This window comes from Arvicanthis niloticus, chromosome 26 (assembly GCF_011762505.2).
Source record: "Arvicanthis niloticus isolate mArvNil1 chromosome 26, mArvNil1.pat.X, whole genome shotgun sequence".
Taxonomy (NCBI): Eukaryota; Metazoa; Chordata; class Mammalia; order Rodentia; family Muridae; genus Arvicanthis; species Arvicanthis niloticus.
In genome coordinates, this window is record NC_133434.1 from 1,687,721 (window position 1) to 1,703,443 (window position 15,723).

At 42.5% G+C, this 15,723-nt stretch overlaps 1 long non-coding RNA gene across 1 annotated transcript; it reads right to left on the bottom strand.

Moving 5' to 3' along the window:
- Positions 1 to 9,738: 9,738 nt before the first annotated feature.
- On the bottom strand, positions 9,739 to 14,363 carry LOC143438771 (uncharacterized). Its single transcript, XR_013107410.1, has 3 exons — positions 13,969 to 14,363; positions 11,998 to 12,175; positions 9,739 to 10,601 (listed from the first exon to the last, which is right to left on the bottom strand). It is a non-coding gene; the product is annotated as an uncharacterized LOC143438771 (long non-coding RNA).
- Between the last annotated feature and the right edge of the window lie 1,360 nt (positions 14,364 to 15,723).

A 15,723-nucleotide genomic window follows, 5' to 3' on the forward strand; every position in this document is an offset into this window, starting at 1 on the left:
CATTGCAGTGTTTCTACTGCATATATGTAATTTTCCACTCCTTTTCTCCTGACCAGCTTTTGCCATGTCTCAGTCTTCAGACTGTGGTATCTTGCACAGAACGATCTCTGCACTTAAAGAGCTAAGATGGAGAATTGAAACACCTTCAGGTTTGCCTCATCTTTCTTCAGTCTCCTAACCCTTGCTCCCAGCAAAGTTCATTTTTTTGTCGTTGTTGGTTTTTGTTTTGTTGTTGGTGGTTGGTTGGTTGGTTGGTTGGTTGGTTTGGTGGTTTGGTTTGGGGGTTGTTTTTTTTTTTTTTTTTCTTTTCTTTTCTTTTCTCTTCTTTTCTTTCTTTCTTTCTTTCTTTCTTTTTTTTTTTTTTTTTTTTTGAGACAGGGTTTCTCTGTGTAGCCCTGGCTGTCCTGGAACTCTGTAGACCAGGCTAGCCTCGAACTCAGAAATCTGCCTGCCTCTGCCTCTCAAGTATTGGGATTAAAGGCATGCACAGCCACTTCCCGGCTGGCTGCAAAGTTCATTGTTGGTTGACTGAGGGTATTTGCTTGATTTTTGCTGTGGAAATTCTACTCAAGGCCTTATAGATGGGCTAGGTCTCCTTCCCATTCTTGACTATTGAAAAATCTGTACGAAACACCCAGTCATATATTGCTGTGTATGTACTCTCTTTAAAAATGAATCCTAAAGCTAGGCATAGTGGCACATGCCTGGCAGAGGCAGGCAGATCTCTGAGTTCAAGACCATTCTGGTCCATAAAGTGGGGTCCAGGACAGCCAAGGCTACACAGAGAAACCTTGTCTCAAAAAACAAAAGCAATCAAACAAGCAAACAAAAAACTTAATTTAATTATACACTTGTGCTGAACAGTGTGATTTGGGTTGAGAAAACACAACCACCACAAGTATGTGTGGCAGAAGCAGTCCTCACTAAACTTCCCATGTGTAACCTCCTAAGTTAGGTGAGGAGTACAAGCTAGTTCTCTCCAATAAACTAGTTTGTTTTGAGACAGGGTCTCTCTATTTTATAAACCTGGCAGTCCTAGAATTCACTATATAGACCAGACTGGCTTCAGAACTCGAAGAGATCCGCTTTCATCTGCCTCCTGGGTACTGGGATTAAAGGTATGAATGCGCCATTATCACTGGGCTTCATGATGGCATGACAACTCTTGATTCATGATGGCATGACAACATCTTGACAACTCTCAAGGTGAGTTGATGTGTTTATAAAAAGATAAAGAGAGAGAGAGCATATGTTCTATGGGGATGTAATCAGGTATGGGGAAAGGGGCTGTCTCAGCCAGTCTATGCCAAGGCATCCCTTCCCCCAGAGGGACCAGCCACATGACTATACAGTATTGTATAGAATAGAATTTATTCAGAGAATGGAGAGGGGAGTTAAGAGGGAAGTAGAGGCAAAGAAAGACAGAGAGAGGGGGAGAGTAAAGAAGTAGAGGCCATCAGCATGTGGAGGGGGGGGAAGGGAATGGAGAGGGAGGGGGAAGGGAAGAGCCCAAGAGGGCAAGAGAGAAACAAGAGAGCAAGAGAGGGAGTGGGGGAAGCATCCCCTTTTATAGTGGGTCAGGCCTACCTGGCTATTGCCAGGTAACTGTGGGGTGGAGTTTAGACAGAATGCTAGCAGGAGTCATGAGCTATTAGATGAAAGGACCTCTGGCTTCTTAGTGGAATGTTGATAGGACAGCTGGAGTTAAGGTATCCCCTCTATGTGAATAAAAAAACACCTCTCGTATTGTAGAGTGAAAAATTATAAAAATCATTTTATAAGATGTATATAGGCTTTTCTTTAGGCCTCACCTTAAAGGGCATGGAAAATTTTCTCTGAAGCAAGCTAAAAATGTAGACTGGCCAGTTTCAGGAACCGGCTAACCATAAAGGGAAGAGAGGAATGCAAGTCATCTAGGTGGTTCTGAGAAACTAGTGACCACGATGACAGGGCAGGGCCGTGTCTGAGCAACTGAGAAATAGTTGAGCAAGTGACAGGGCAAGGCCACAATGACAAGGCAAGGCCATAGTGACATGGCAAGACCACATTTTTGAGAAGAATGAGTATACAGAGTGTTTTCCACATGACCCTGACTCATTTAGGTTGGGTTCTTCTGGAATTTTCTGATATTTTTATGTTATGTTTCCTTGGTAACCCCCTCATCCCCCATGGTTTGTGGTTCTGCTCTATATAAACCCTCCACTCCCAGCACGAAGTCAACACTCCTCTGTCCCTACATGGGTCACCAGTCTCAGCCTCAGTTGACTGATCCTGAAATATACCTCTTGCTGTTGCATCAAGAATGGTGTCTTGTGAGTTTTTGGGTGCCCGAGAATTCCTGAGGCTTGGGGGAGGTCCTCCCTTCATGGAGGGGGGGGGGGGCGTCTTACAGTATGTGTCTTAGTTAGGGTTTGTGAATAAAACACCATGACTGAAAAGTAAAGGGTTCATTTCAGCCTGGACTTCCATATCATAGTCCATCATTGAGGGAAGATGGGGCAGGAATATGGAGGCAAGAGTTAATGCTAAGGCCAAGAAGACTGTTGCTACTTACTGGCTCACTTATTTTCTTGAAGTACTCGGTGATAGGTTATTTCTCAGCCGCCATTGAAATGAGCCAGTTCGAGCCAGATTAGATTATATTAAAACCAGGTTTATTGGGAAGCTACTCTCAGGTAAGTTTACTGGGCCCAAGGCTTGAGGCCAGGGGAGTCACCATGGGGAGAAAGGGGGAAGAGAAAGAGTGAAAGGGTGGGTCACTCAGAGAGGGAGGAGAAGGGGAGGGAGAAAGAGTGAGAGAAAGAGAGAGAGAGAGAGAGAGAGAGAGAGAGAGAGAGAGAGAGAGCTAGCTCAAGCAACATGTCCATGTTTGGATTATTTAGGGAACCTCTGGAGGAAGGACAGCTCAGCTGATGGGCTGGAAAATTCAAAGTTGGGGGCAGGGTATGCCAGATAGAGACTAAGGGCTGCTGGGAGAACCTGGAGGCCAGGTCTGCTTTGGTATATAAAATATGCACCTCAGTGCCTTTTCTAGGCTCTGGAAACTAAACACCAGCACCAGCAGCTGAGTGGTGGCAACCCCCAAAGTGAGCTGAGTCCTCTCATATAATTATCCACCAAGAAAATGCATCATAGGCCAGTCTGGTGGGGGCATTTTCTCCTTCTTTCAAGATGACTCTAGCTTGTAAGCTGTCATAAATTTAGCCAGCACACTATTTTCCCCTGGGGTATAAAGGTTTGTTATAACTGCATAATTTGCCATTACTCTAACCAATACTACGTAGAAACATTTATCAAGTGTGGGGTTTATTTCTATTTCTACCACTGCCCAAAAATTGTTCTCTAAAAACACAAACATAGGCCAGGGCCATAGCTCAGTCAGTCAAGTGTGCTTTCAGTGCAAGCATGAAGAGTTGAGTTCAATACCCCAGAATCCACATGGAACATCAAGAGAGATGGCTCATGGGGAAAAAAATAAAAAACACCTGAGGTTCTCTGGTCTCTGCACACATATGCACTCGCACACACATGTGTATACATACACATACATGCATACACACACATACACAATCCTCGAAATTTATGCAAATCATACGCATTAGTTATAGAAAATCATGAATACCTGTTGTAGTACAACAAGTTTAAGCTTATCCCCAACTAGCTTACAAATAAATGAGACTCAGACTGAAGACCCCCATACTCAGGAGACCCTTCCTCAAGTCTCAGGAAATCACAACCACCCAAAGATCACAAGAAACCATACCTGGATGCAATCAACAGAGGTTTATTGGTGAGTTGGCTAGCCAAGGTCAAAACTGCTTGTCCATACAGGAACAGAATTTTGACAAAAGGCCAGCAAGCTGAGGGGTTTCTTTTATAGGGAAAGGGAGGAATTTTCGCGCGGTTACACATGATTGGTTGCTTTACAAAGTTTGAACACCAACAGGTTGTAACACTGGAAAGACCAAGGGGGGGTGGGTAACCCAGAACAGTGGAACATTTCAGAGGAATCTACCAACTATTTCAGGTAAACTATTTTTCACTTCTTCCGGCTATAGCCCCACCTAGATGTCTTGCATCTTTCTCTGTGGTCAGGAATGTGTCTTCCTGCTTTGGGCTTTTCCCACCCACAGGTGGGCCTACTGCCTGAGGCTTGAGGAATGTAATCCAGCAAGTGTCCTCTGATTCAGGGATAATGTCCTCCACCCAGAACGTGCCCCGGGGCAGTGAAGGCCTGAAATCTTATTTTCAGTTCCGTGTTCTGGAACCTGCACTTTTCCTGCTCAGGTCTAAGGCAAATAAAGGTCTACACATATTTCATAAAATGGTCTTTATAATTTTTCACTCTACAAGACTATGGTTATTTTATTTGGCTTTGACAATTACTGGAGGTAATCCTTAATCTACTTTTCTAATTACTGACCTGGTTACCTTCCCAGTGGTGTACCCCAAATACTTGCTGTTTCTCCTAGCCATGTATTCATGGTCCATCTCCCCTTGTGGCAGCTTCCTCCCCTCCCCTCCCTTCCCCTCTCCTCTCCCCTTGTTCTTCTCCTTCTCCTCCTTCTTCTCCACCCCCAACCTGGTTACTCAAAAGCCACCACCTCTAATCCCTCCCGTAATTGTCTGTAGCCAATTTACTTAACCCATAGTTTTAAATCAAGGAACAAGGTTTGCACAACAAAAGCTTGTAAATGTTAGAATTCAAATGTAGGCCTAGACTACACAGTACAGAATCTAACATTACAATATATAGCAATAGACCAAGCCTCAGCACCTGTTGCATGCAACTCTGCCTTATTTGCATATGAACTCAGGGAGGTGCTAAAGTCTGCTGGAGCAGGGAGACTAGACCTTAATTAAGTGGCTACAGGAAATTCCTCATCCTTTCTGAGTATGGCCTCTGGGTGGGCAGGTAGAAGCTTTCACACCCTAACAAGGAACTCCCCTCATCTATGCCCTAGAGGGGAGGAAGCTCAACAAACTCTTTGGTCCCCTGGAGTACACTATGGCAGTCTTGTGCATTGGTTTGTCCTTGGGACCTTGGGAGAAGGGGTATGTGTTGTTTACATCTCCCCTGGGAAGTAATTTTAAACAATAAATCCACATATAAATATACTTACAATCATGTATTGTTTTGGAAGCTGCTTGACAAGATACGGTGTTTATTTTCCACAAAGCAGTAGAGATTATTCTTGAACACAGTTCTCCACCATTGCATAACATTTCATTACAGTTGTCCCATAACTTATCTGCTGCTGGACAATCTCCTAGCCCCTTCCACCTAAATTCCTCCAGTAACATTTCAGCTCCTTTTCTACATATTTTATCACGTACTCCTCTCCCACTCATAAAATGACTCTTAAAGAATGCACACTCACAGAATGCAAATGAGACAACCCAAAAATACTAGAAGCAGCCAAGAAATTGACAATGTGTGGTATTTTTGGGGGGGGGGGGGTGGATGGAGGAAGCAAGGTTTACCCAACGGATTCAGCATTGTAATTAGTACTCTCGCTGTTACCCTTATTTGCTGCTTTACATTTTAATTTTTATCAGTCCCAATGGTATGAACACAATGAGATGGCAGGAATGGAAAGCACCAGAAAGCTATTCTGGTTAGGATAGGTGTGCTGCCAAGAACAAAGCAGCAAGGAGCGCAAATGAACAATGTTTTAAGAAAGAAAGAAACTGATTATACCTTCACATAGAAGTCTGATGTAGTCTTCACATAGAACCCTATGCCATCCATGGCATTACGGTTTGAATTTGAAATGTCCCCCAGCAGTCCTGTGCCTTGAATGCTTCCTACCTGAGACCTAGCTGGTGGAAGTAGGTCACTAGGGGTGGGCCTTTGAAGGATAAAGCTTGACCCCTCGTCTAGCCTTGTCTCTTCCTCTTGGTCTGTCATGGTGTAAGGTATTGTCATAAGCAATACCAAACGTTCTCCACCATAAAGGTCTGAATCCTCTGATACTCTGGGTCCTTAAGGTATTTCTCATGGTGGCAGCATCACAAGAATAACCAAGAGCGACTCTTCTCCATAACTCCCTGAGAAATTTACCATCCTTAGGGTTGCTTTGGAAGACTTAAAAGGTTACTTTAAGGGCTGGAGAGATGGCTCAGCGGTTAAGAGCACTGACTGCTCTTCCAGAGGTCCTGAGTACAGTTTCCAGCAACCACATGGTATCTCACAACCATTGATCGCATTGGATCAGTGGGATCCAATGTCCTCTTCTCATGTGTCTGAAGAGAGTGACAGTGTACTCACATAAAATAAATGAATCTTAAAAGAAAAAAAAAGTTACTTCAATTTCAGCCACTCTATCAACATTTCGCCAAAAGGAGAGGCTATAATTTTTTTTTGTTTTTGTTTTGTTTTTTGTTTTTTTTTTGTTTTTTTTTTGCTTTTTTTGAGACAGGGTTTCTCTGTATAGCCTTGACTGTCCTGGAACTCACTCTGTAGACCAGGCTGGCCTCTGAAGACCCCCATACTCGGGAGACCCTTCCTCAAGTCTCAGGAAATCACGACCACCCAAAGATCACAAGAAAACATACCTGAATGCAATCAGCAGAGGCTTTACTAGAGAAGTTAGCCAGTGGTCAAAACTACAAGCTCTTTAGCTCCAAGAGCAAGGTTTTGGCCCAGAGTGGTGGGTTAAAGGGTCTTTTATAGCATGGGGTGGGGAAAGGAAGGCATTTTCTCGCAGTTACACATGATTGGTTGTTTTACAAATTTTGAACATAGCACTGGGAAGACCAAGGGAGGGGTAACCAAGAACAGTGGAACATTTCAGAGAATCTAGCCCAAATGATCTAGAGTCATGTGAAAATCATTGTGCACACTCATTCTTCTCAAAAATGTGGTTTTTACCATGCCATTGTGTCCTATCCTGCCATTTACCAACTATTTCAGATTAACTATCTTTACTTTTTTCCGGCTATAGCCCTACCTAGGTAGCAGCATCTTTTATCTGTGGTCAGGAATGTGTCTCCCTGCCTTGGGCCTCTCCTACCCATAGGTGGGAGAGGCTTGAGGAATGTAATCCAGCAAGTGTCCTTCACCTGGAATGTGAAGACCTGAAATCTTATTTTCAGTTCCGAGTTCTGGAATCTGCACTTTTCCTGCTCAGGTCTAAGGCGAAAAAATCTACACATATTTCATAAAATGGCCTTTATAATTTTTTACTCTACAGCCTCAAACTCAGAAATCCGCCTGCTTCTGCCTCCCAAGTGCTGGGATTTTTTTTTTTAAAAAAATCTATAATTTAAAAAAAAAAAGTCATTTCTTTTCAATTCATTTTTGGGGTGAACTGAAGACACCATGTGTATTTATTACCTGGCCTTGTATCGGTGTAAGGGAGAAAGTGTCTTCAGAGTGTCCCTGCACCCAGATAAAAACAGGGGATGCAATTGGCACAGGAGAAAGCAAGAATGGATATTGATGGACAGACAGGTACTGTTAGTATTCTGTCTAAACTCCACCTCCACAGTTACCTGGCAACAGCCAGGTATGCTCCTCCCCACAGTTACCTGGCAACCGCCAGGTAGGCCTGGCCCACTATAAAAGGGGCTGCTTGCCCCCTACTCACTCTTTTAATCTCTTACTCTCTTACCCTCTCACCTTTCTGTCCCCTCTCTCCCTCCTCTCTCTCCACGTGGTCATGGCCAGCCTCTACTTCTCTCTTATCCTTCCACCTTCTTCTCCCCACCTTTGCCCTATCTCCTGAGTAAACCTCCTCCCCCTTGGAACCCTGTGGTCTGGAGTGGTCTGTTCTGAACTGCGGTCGGACTACTTCTAACAACTAACAGGTACCTAACCTAATAAATACCAGGGACCTTTTTTTTTTTTTTTTTTTTTTTTAAGATTTGTTTTACCATTATCAGAAGCAAATACTGCAATTGTGCTCCTGATGGAATAAACTCAACACCAGAAACAGCACTGATGAAGCATAATCAAAAACTCTGGCAATGAGTAGACACGCTAAGTAAATACGTGTTTGGTGTCTTTATCCCTGTTGGGCTTCTGAAACCAGCCAACTCCTATGGAATGGACATGTGCTAAAGAGAAGAAGACAGGTAACTCCCAAAGCATCTTTAATGAGTGCCTGGCTTCATCAGAAGGCTGCTACCTGATACCTGGGAAGCTGAGCTTGGCAGATTCCCAGCGTATCCAGGTACAGTTCCTAAGTGAGAAAGAAGATTGGCTGTATGTATAGTTGAAGCCCTTCGCTTTTATGTTCCTGAGACTTTGCTCTCTGGCTGCTTCATGTGTCTAGAATCCGTGGTCCCTGCTCTTTGGGAAGAGATGCTGCTTCTCTCTCATCCCTTAAGGTGCGGTTTAAGTCTTTGCTTCTCAGGATATTTATTTCTGTCCCTTTAGTTTCGTGATCCATTTGTTCACTCATCAAATATTGGTAGAGTCTGTCCTCTACCAGATACCACAGTGAGCACTGCAGAAGAAGAAATGGGGTAGACGTAGGTAAACCAGACATAAGTTTTAGATTGGCTGGTGGAACATTCTCCCAGTGTGCTGGGCTGTCTGACTAAATAAAGGACAGAGAGCGTCCAGAGGGCACATGGCTGATATTTCAATTATCAAGTGTGTATAGAGTTCTTACTGTGTGCCAGGTACTGTTTTGTCCTGTAGGCATTGAGCCTATTGACTCTTCTAAGTTTCATGACAATCTTCTGAACACGTACTTACCATCACCCTATGTTACAGAGGGTGAAACTGGAGCAGTAAGAAGCCACTTGAGGCTTGTGCCACAAGGTCGCACAGCCAGTAAGTATTGACAATAAAGTGGAATCTAGGGAGATTTTCTCTAACTAGTGTGCACACCATATAACTATGTGTGCCACTCTCTTTCCCCCGTATTTAATAAGATTGCTGGAATGTAGTTGGTATTCTATAGATGTATGTTCAGAGGCAGTGAACTAGTTACTATAGGGTTAATATAGGGTCAATGAACTAGCTGCTATACAGGGTCAGCTCTTCTCTCTAAATGATATTCTGCAAAGACAAAAAGAGGTTGGCCAAGCCGGGCGGTGGTGGCGTACACTTTAATCCCAGCACTTGGGAGGCAGAGGCAGGCGGATTTCTGAGTTCGAGGCCAGCCTGGTCTACAGAGTGAGTTTCAGGACAGCCAGGGCTATGCAGAAAGACCCTGTCTCGAAAAACAAAAAACAACAAAAAAAGAGGTTGGCCTGACAGATTTCTGAAAGCCTCTGAAACTCTGAACTATGGAATCCTAACTTTCCCTCTATTCACAGTAATCTTCTAGCTTAGGTTTGGGAGTGATCTTATGGGATCATCTGGTAGAACCCTAGACTTCAGACAGACTCTATCTGCCCTAGATGAATGAGAATCTCTTTAGTTTATCCAGTCCTTATGCTGTCTCACCTCTGTGAACCCTGAAAGTAGGAGGTTCAGAGACTAAGAACCATCTACCACAGCAAAAATGACTGGCTATCAGAAGGTAGGGTAAAGGGCTTTCCTCTTGGATAGAAATGGTTTTGTAGCAAAGAATGTTTGGATCACCCTTCCTTTCGTTTTAAAAAGGCTTCAGATCATATTCACAACTGTTCCTGCTTTTATAATAGACAGTATGATATCTTCCAGACCTCCATTCTTTATAAATTTGGCTGCAAACAATACATTACTCCTGATAGCTTGCTCTAAATTACTCTTTTAGATTATACTATGACATGACAGTTTCCCAAGACCAGACAGAACAAAATGCCAGGCCTTTGATCAAAGGCCAGCAAAGTCCCCATGATCTGACTGAATGCCAATTCAGGTCATTACACTTTGGCTGGTCTTCTCTTCCCTACCATGTCAGTTGGCTCCACTGGCCTTCTTTCCCCAGCACACGCTGTTTGGTAATCTGTGAATTGGCAGGACTGGTTTCTCTGGCAAGTGGTAGTCAGAGAAGGTGTGGATTGAATCTGGCTAGCACTGACCACAGGGGTGATGAGCTTCTGAAACCATAATCAGCAGATGGATTATTTTCTATGCAGAGCTGAAGTCAACAAGGAGAAGGCCGTGTACTCCTGTATTTCAGGATTAGATGTAGTATGAATAATTTTAACTGTTTTTATTTTAAACTCTGAAAGTCCACGATGGAATGATTTTGATTTTTTTTTTTCTTTCATTTTGCCAGGACAAAATGCATAAACCAGACATGGTTGACTTTGAACACCCAGACTGTGAATGAATGAACCTCATGGGAGTGTGCTCAAGGTTACTATACCAGCTTTTGGGCCTTGTTTACCGACTAAGAGCTGGGTGTACGCTAGTTGGGTATTTAGTATTTGATCTATAATGATATGAATGAGAAATACCTCCCCGAGAGATGCAGGCATTTGAACACCCCATCCCCAATATATGGGGTGGCTTAGGTTGCACAGTCTTGCTGGAGAAAGCACATCAATAGGAACAGGATTTAAGAGCTTAAAGCCTCCCATGGTTCCAGTTCACTTTCTCTGCTTCATGTGTATGGTACAGGAGGTGAGCTCTCAGCATCCTGCTCCATCCAGCATGCATGCCTGTTCTTTGCTTCCATGCCTTCATCATGAGCGGACCCTTCATCCTTTAGGGACTGTAAGCAAGATAAACACTTCTTTAGTAAGTTACCTTGGCCACATAGTCTTACCATTGCAACTGAAGAGTGCTCCATATCTGGTTTAACTTTCTTGGAACCCCAGTGAGATTATTACTGTAGTAACCATAGATTCTGGTGCTAGTCATACATTTACAGATATAAGAGAACTGAAAGTCTTTCCAGTGACTTTCTCTTAAGGGGTTAGGGATTAAGGCTATGGGCAGTCTAGACACAAAGAATTCACACTACATTAATCATTAGAATAGGAACATTTCTCTCTTGTCTGATGGGTCAGTTCCTTCCTTTATCCAAAACACCACTTCGTTTCTTCACAGAATTATTTATATTTTTTTATTTTTATTGTTTTGAAGCATAGTTTTATGTAGTCCAGGATATCTTAAACTAAAATGTAGGTGAGGTTGTCCCTGAACTTCTTTTTTTTTTATTTTTTTTTAAAATATAGAATAGAGTTTATTCAGGGCATGGGGAGGGGAGTTAAGAGGGAAGTAGAGGCCAGAGAAAGAGAGAGTGAAGAAATAGAGGAGTAGAGGCTGGCCAGGAGCACATGGAGAGTGAGGGGGTAAGGGGATAGGGAGAGAGGGGGAAGGGGAGAAGGGACAGAGTGGGAGCAAGAAAGCAAGAAGGAACTTCTGATCCTTCTGTTTATATTCAGATGTGCACAACCATGTCTGGTTTATGCTGCACTGAGGACTTTAACCATGGTAGTCTCTACCAACTGAGCTATGGTCTTAGCCCTCTTCTCTGAGTTCTTATTTAGTTTGTGTCTATATTTTTGTTGTTGTTGCTGTTTGGTTTTTTGGGTTTTTTTAGACAAGGTCTCACTATGTAGATAAGGCTGGCCTCAAACTCACAGAGATCCTCCTACCTCTGCCTCCTGAGTGCTGAGATTAAAGGTGCATGCCACTATGCCAGGGATCTGTGTTCTTAATTTACATAAATTTTTCTTTATCTCCCTGTCTGTCTTTCTCTGACTTTCTCAGTCTGACTGCCTTTCAAGTACCCTACCTCTATACATGGGATGGAAGAGTCAGAGGGCTTTACTAAGTTTAGACAGCCAGCTTGCCCAGTGGTACTTGTTTATATTGAACCAGCAATACATTTCCTATTCTTGATACTATTCATTTAAGTCTTAGTTGATTTGATTTACTGACTTTAACATGCATTTGTATAGTTGAATAATCAATTAATTTACAAAACAAAAGGTAGGGAGGAGTTAGGTGAGCCAGACTCTCCAGATCCCTCTCTAATTAGTTACTTCTTTCTTTGTTCAAGGCCTGTGTGCCTAGTTTCCTTCAGATTATTCCCTGCTGGAGGAAATCTTCATCTGAACCTCCTTTCCTTTCAAATTTACAAATTTACATTTGCATCACACCTCAATAGAAGACTGTTCCTCTTGTCTCCTCTCAGGCCCAGTGCTTTCCACTGTGTGATGTCCGATTCCAGGCCCTCCATCAATCTGAATACACTGGCTTATGCTTGGTCTCCTCTGGTTTCTCATATTTCTCTCATATTTGGGAACCCTGTTTTCAGTCTTTTACCTCTCATGTTTTCTAGAAAGAGAGAACAGGCCAGATGTTAGTTGGGTCAGCCTCATACTTCCAGGAAGGTAGCACAGTAGATGACAGACAGCCTTTGTTAGACTGATACCTTCTCAGCTTCTGTGGGGGAATTAAATCCACGAACTGGGCAGGCTCACCTACTATCTCAAGCCAGTCTTCACCAGAAGTACAGGGAGATGTTGCTTGAAGAAATGCAATGGAGTATTACAACTACAAAGTAGGTATCTCTCTGTCATGCAAACTCCCTTTCCACTAAGTAGTTCATGCATCTCTGTTGACTTAGAGTTTAAGGAGTTAACCAGCAGGAGCCCAATCCCCTGAGTATTCTTGGAACTCTCTGCTGAACTTTGCCTGTTTCCTGTAGGAGTTGTCTAAAATGATCCTTCCACATACTCGGATGCTGAACAATAGCCAATTCAGTATAACCCCCTCCATCTCTTTCCCATCTACCAAAACTAAATTAATTCATAGAAATACCCAATCCTGGAGGCTGGAAAGATGGCTCAGCAGTTAAGGGCACTGACTGCTCTTCTAGAGGTCCTGAGTTCAATTCCCAGCAACCACATGGTAGCTTACAACCATTTGTAATGGGATCTGATACCCTCTTCTGGTGTGTCTGAAGACAGCTATAATGTACTCATATGCATAAAATAAACAATTATTTTTTAAAAAAGAGAGAAATACACCATCCCATCCCTGTTACACTCAGTATTACTTTGACATCTTGAATTTTCATATCAAAATCCTACATTGTATTAGAAGTCAGAAATAATTGTTTAATCAAAATTCACTTAAAAATTACTTACTATAAGTGTGTGGGTGTTTTGCCTGTGTGTATGTGTACTACCTCATACATGCCATATGAGCATTGGATTCCCTGGACTTGGAGTTATAGGTGATTGATTATTGGCCTTCATGTGGGTGCTGGGAATTGAACCCATATCCTTTGGAAAAACAACTAGTGCTCTTAACTGCTGATTTTTCTTTTTAAAAAGCAAAGTCTCATTTAGCCCATGCTGGCCTTAAACTTGCTATATGGCGAAAGGAAAGATAGCTTTGAATACCTGAATCTCCTTCCTCCAACCTCCAAAGTCTTTGGTAACAGGTATGTGCCTCCACTTGTTTGTTTGTTAGAATCAAAACATAGACATAATTTAGGATGACAGAGTCTAGCTATACAAGCGCCTCTCTCAATATGTTTGGTGGCGAGCGTTTGATATAACAGTTACTGCCATTAAAATGAAAGATGCTATTTCTACGTAAGACTTTCAGGATCTTCTTTAAGGACAGATGACTAATGCCTTTGTCCTTTCTACTTCTTTCTCCCTAGAAGGTGAGCGTGATACCCAGGAATTGGGGTGGGGCAGATACTGTTTTGTATCAGGAAGATGTAGAGAGCATTCTCTAAGGCTGGCTGAACAGGAACAATAGTCTAATGAGCACATGGAGTGAGCTTCACTTAATAGACCATCTTCTTCAGGATGCTTCGTAATGAATGGGGGGGAAAGTCCTACAAATCAGGTCAAGCACTCTTTCTCCATGTTGTCTATTGCACGTATGCAAACTTTTAAGTTTACTAAAATTTTACTGCATTTCCCTAGGGATCTTGTCCTGGTAGCAACCTGATGGGAAAAATCAGAGGACTACACTTAGTGAGAGCCCGACAGTTCGAAGGGTCAGAACTCTCTGGTCACTCAGGCAGCCTGGGTCCCCAGACTATCTTACACCTGGTGAATTTACGGTTTAGAGGTTTGTAGCAAACAGACCTTTCCTTGCCTGCTTACCTTCTCTCTCACGATAAAGGCAGAAAAGTGCCACATGCTCACTTTCCTCACCTCCTGTGCCTCGGGAGACTGAAGGTCAACACAGGGAAAGGAAAAAAGGACTCGGGATGACAAGTGCTGAATCATCTGGGTCCCCAGTGTGGAAGAGTACAGCCGAGCTGAGGCAGGCTCCCAGCCTTGGCATACTTCCGCCTCACATCACCCGTCTGGATTTCAGTAGCCTTTGAACATATAGTATTGTTTATTACACTTCATTTCAAGTTAATTAATCTTTAAATATTTACTTTTTTTTTTAATGAAGACGTTTTAAAAAGTCCTTTTTTTCTAGCTTGTTCATACCACTAGGGTGGAATTCTGTTCCTGGCACAGGGGTGCCAGAAGAAAGCTGCTATCACACTTCAGCATTCCTAAGTCTCCCTCTTTTTTTTTTTTTTTTTTTTCCCCAGACTCTTAGTTCCTTCTCCAAGGAGAACTCTGGGCAGCCTGCTTGGCCAGTCAGTCAAGCATGCCCAGACGGGTCTGAAGCTGTGAGCAGGAGATTTCAGACTTTGTACTGCGGCTCCTGTTCCGCATGCCTCAGGCCAACCTCCCTTAGTGTTGCAAAAGTCAAATAGTTTCGGTGCCGGTGGAAGGGTATTGTGAGGAACATTTCTTTGTTTGTTTGTTTTGCGTTTTTAAAACCAAAGGCTGGGAGTTTACCTCGCAGAAGAACACTTACTTGCCTAGCAAGAACAGGCCTATGGAATCAATCCTTAGAATAGGAAAAAAGAGGAGATTAGTATTACATTAAAAAAAAATCCACAGATATGATTTAAAATGCATGAAGTCAAACATGCACCTAAAGTTTCATTAGCGATTAAAGTATTTGAAAATAGTTTAGGAGCTTGTTTAGAAACAATCGAAGGAGATACCAAAGGACAGATTGGCTTGCTACAAATACACATTCTACTTAAATGGATACCTTAGTGCATCCCAGGTGAGGCAGAGTCAGCTCTCTGTGTTGCAGGACCTGCATCCACCGTCAGCCAACTATAGGTTAGAAACATTTGAGAAGAAAAGAATTGTACTGAATGCCTACAAGCTATTTTTCTTGTTCCTTCAGAAGCACAGCATAACAGCTTTTTGCATAGCATTGATCTCATATTAGGTATTATACGTAATCTATTGATTACGAGAAGAGGGGTTTAGATTATATGCAAATATTGCAGTGCTTTATGCAAAGGACTTGAATGTCCATGATGGGGATAGGTGTGTCTAAAGCTAATTGCTCACAGACTTCTGAAAGATGACTGTATTTGTTCCTAGTTAATTTGATATTCATTTGTATTGAAGATTAAGTGGGGACCACAGAAAAAAAAGAAACTAAATACCTAGTATTATAATCCAAACCTGCCAGGTCATGAATATTTTAATTATGCTCTGACCTCATTCACTCCATGGCAGGAATACAGATCAACTCAAAGTAGTCTGAGGGCTATCTAGTTTACACAGAACATCTGCAGTAAGAGAAGAAGTTTTCAATCACTTTTGTGGTCTCAGACTCAAAACCATATATTAAGAAAGACGGAGTATTTTCACTTTCTCAGAGATTTGGGTAAGATTAAAGATTCATGGTTGGCATTTTTTGTTGTTGTTATGTCCTGAACAAGTTACTAAATACTCCAGAGAAAACTTTGTTTTTGTTACCATTAAGGGAAATAGACCGTATAAATGTTGCAAACCTCACCTTGTTACCAGGATGTTAAAATTCCCCCA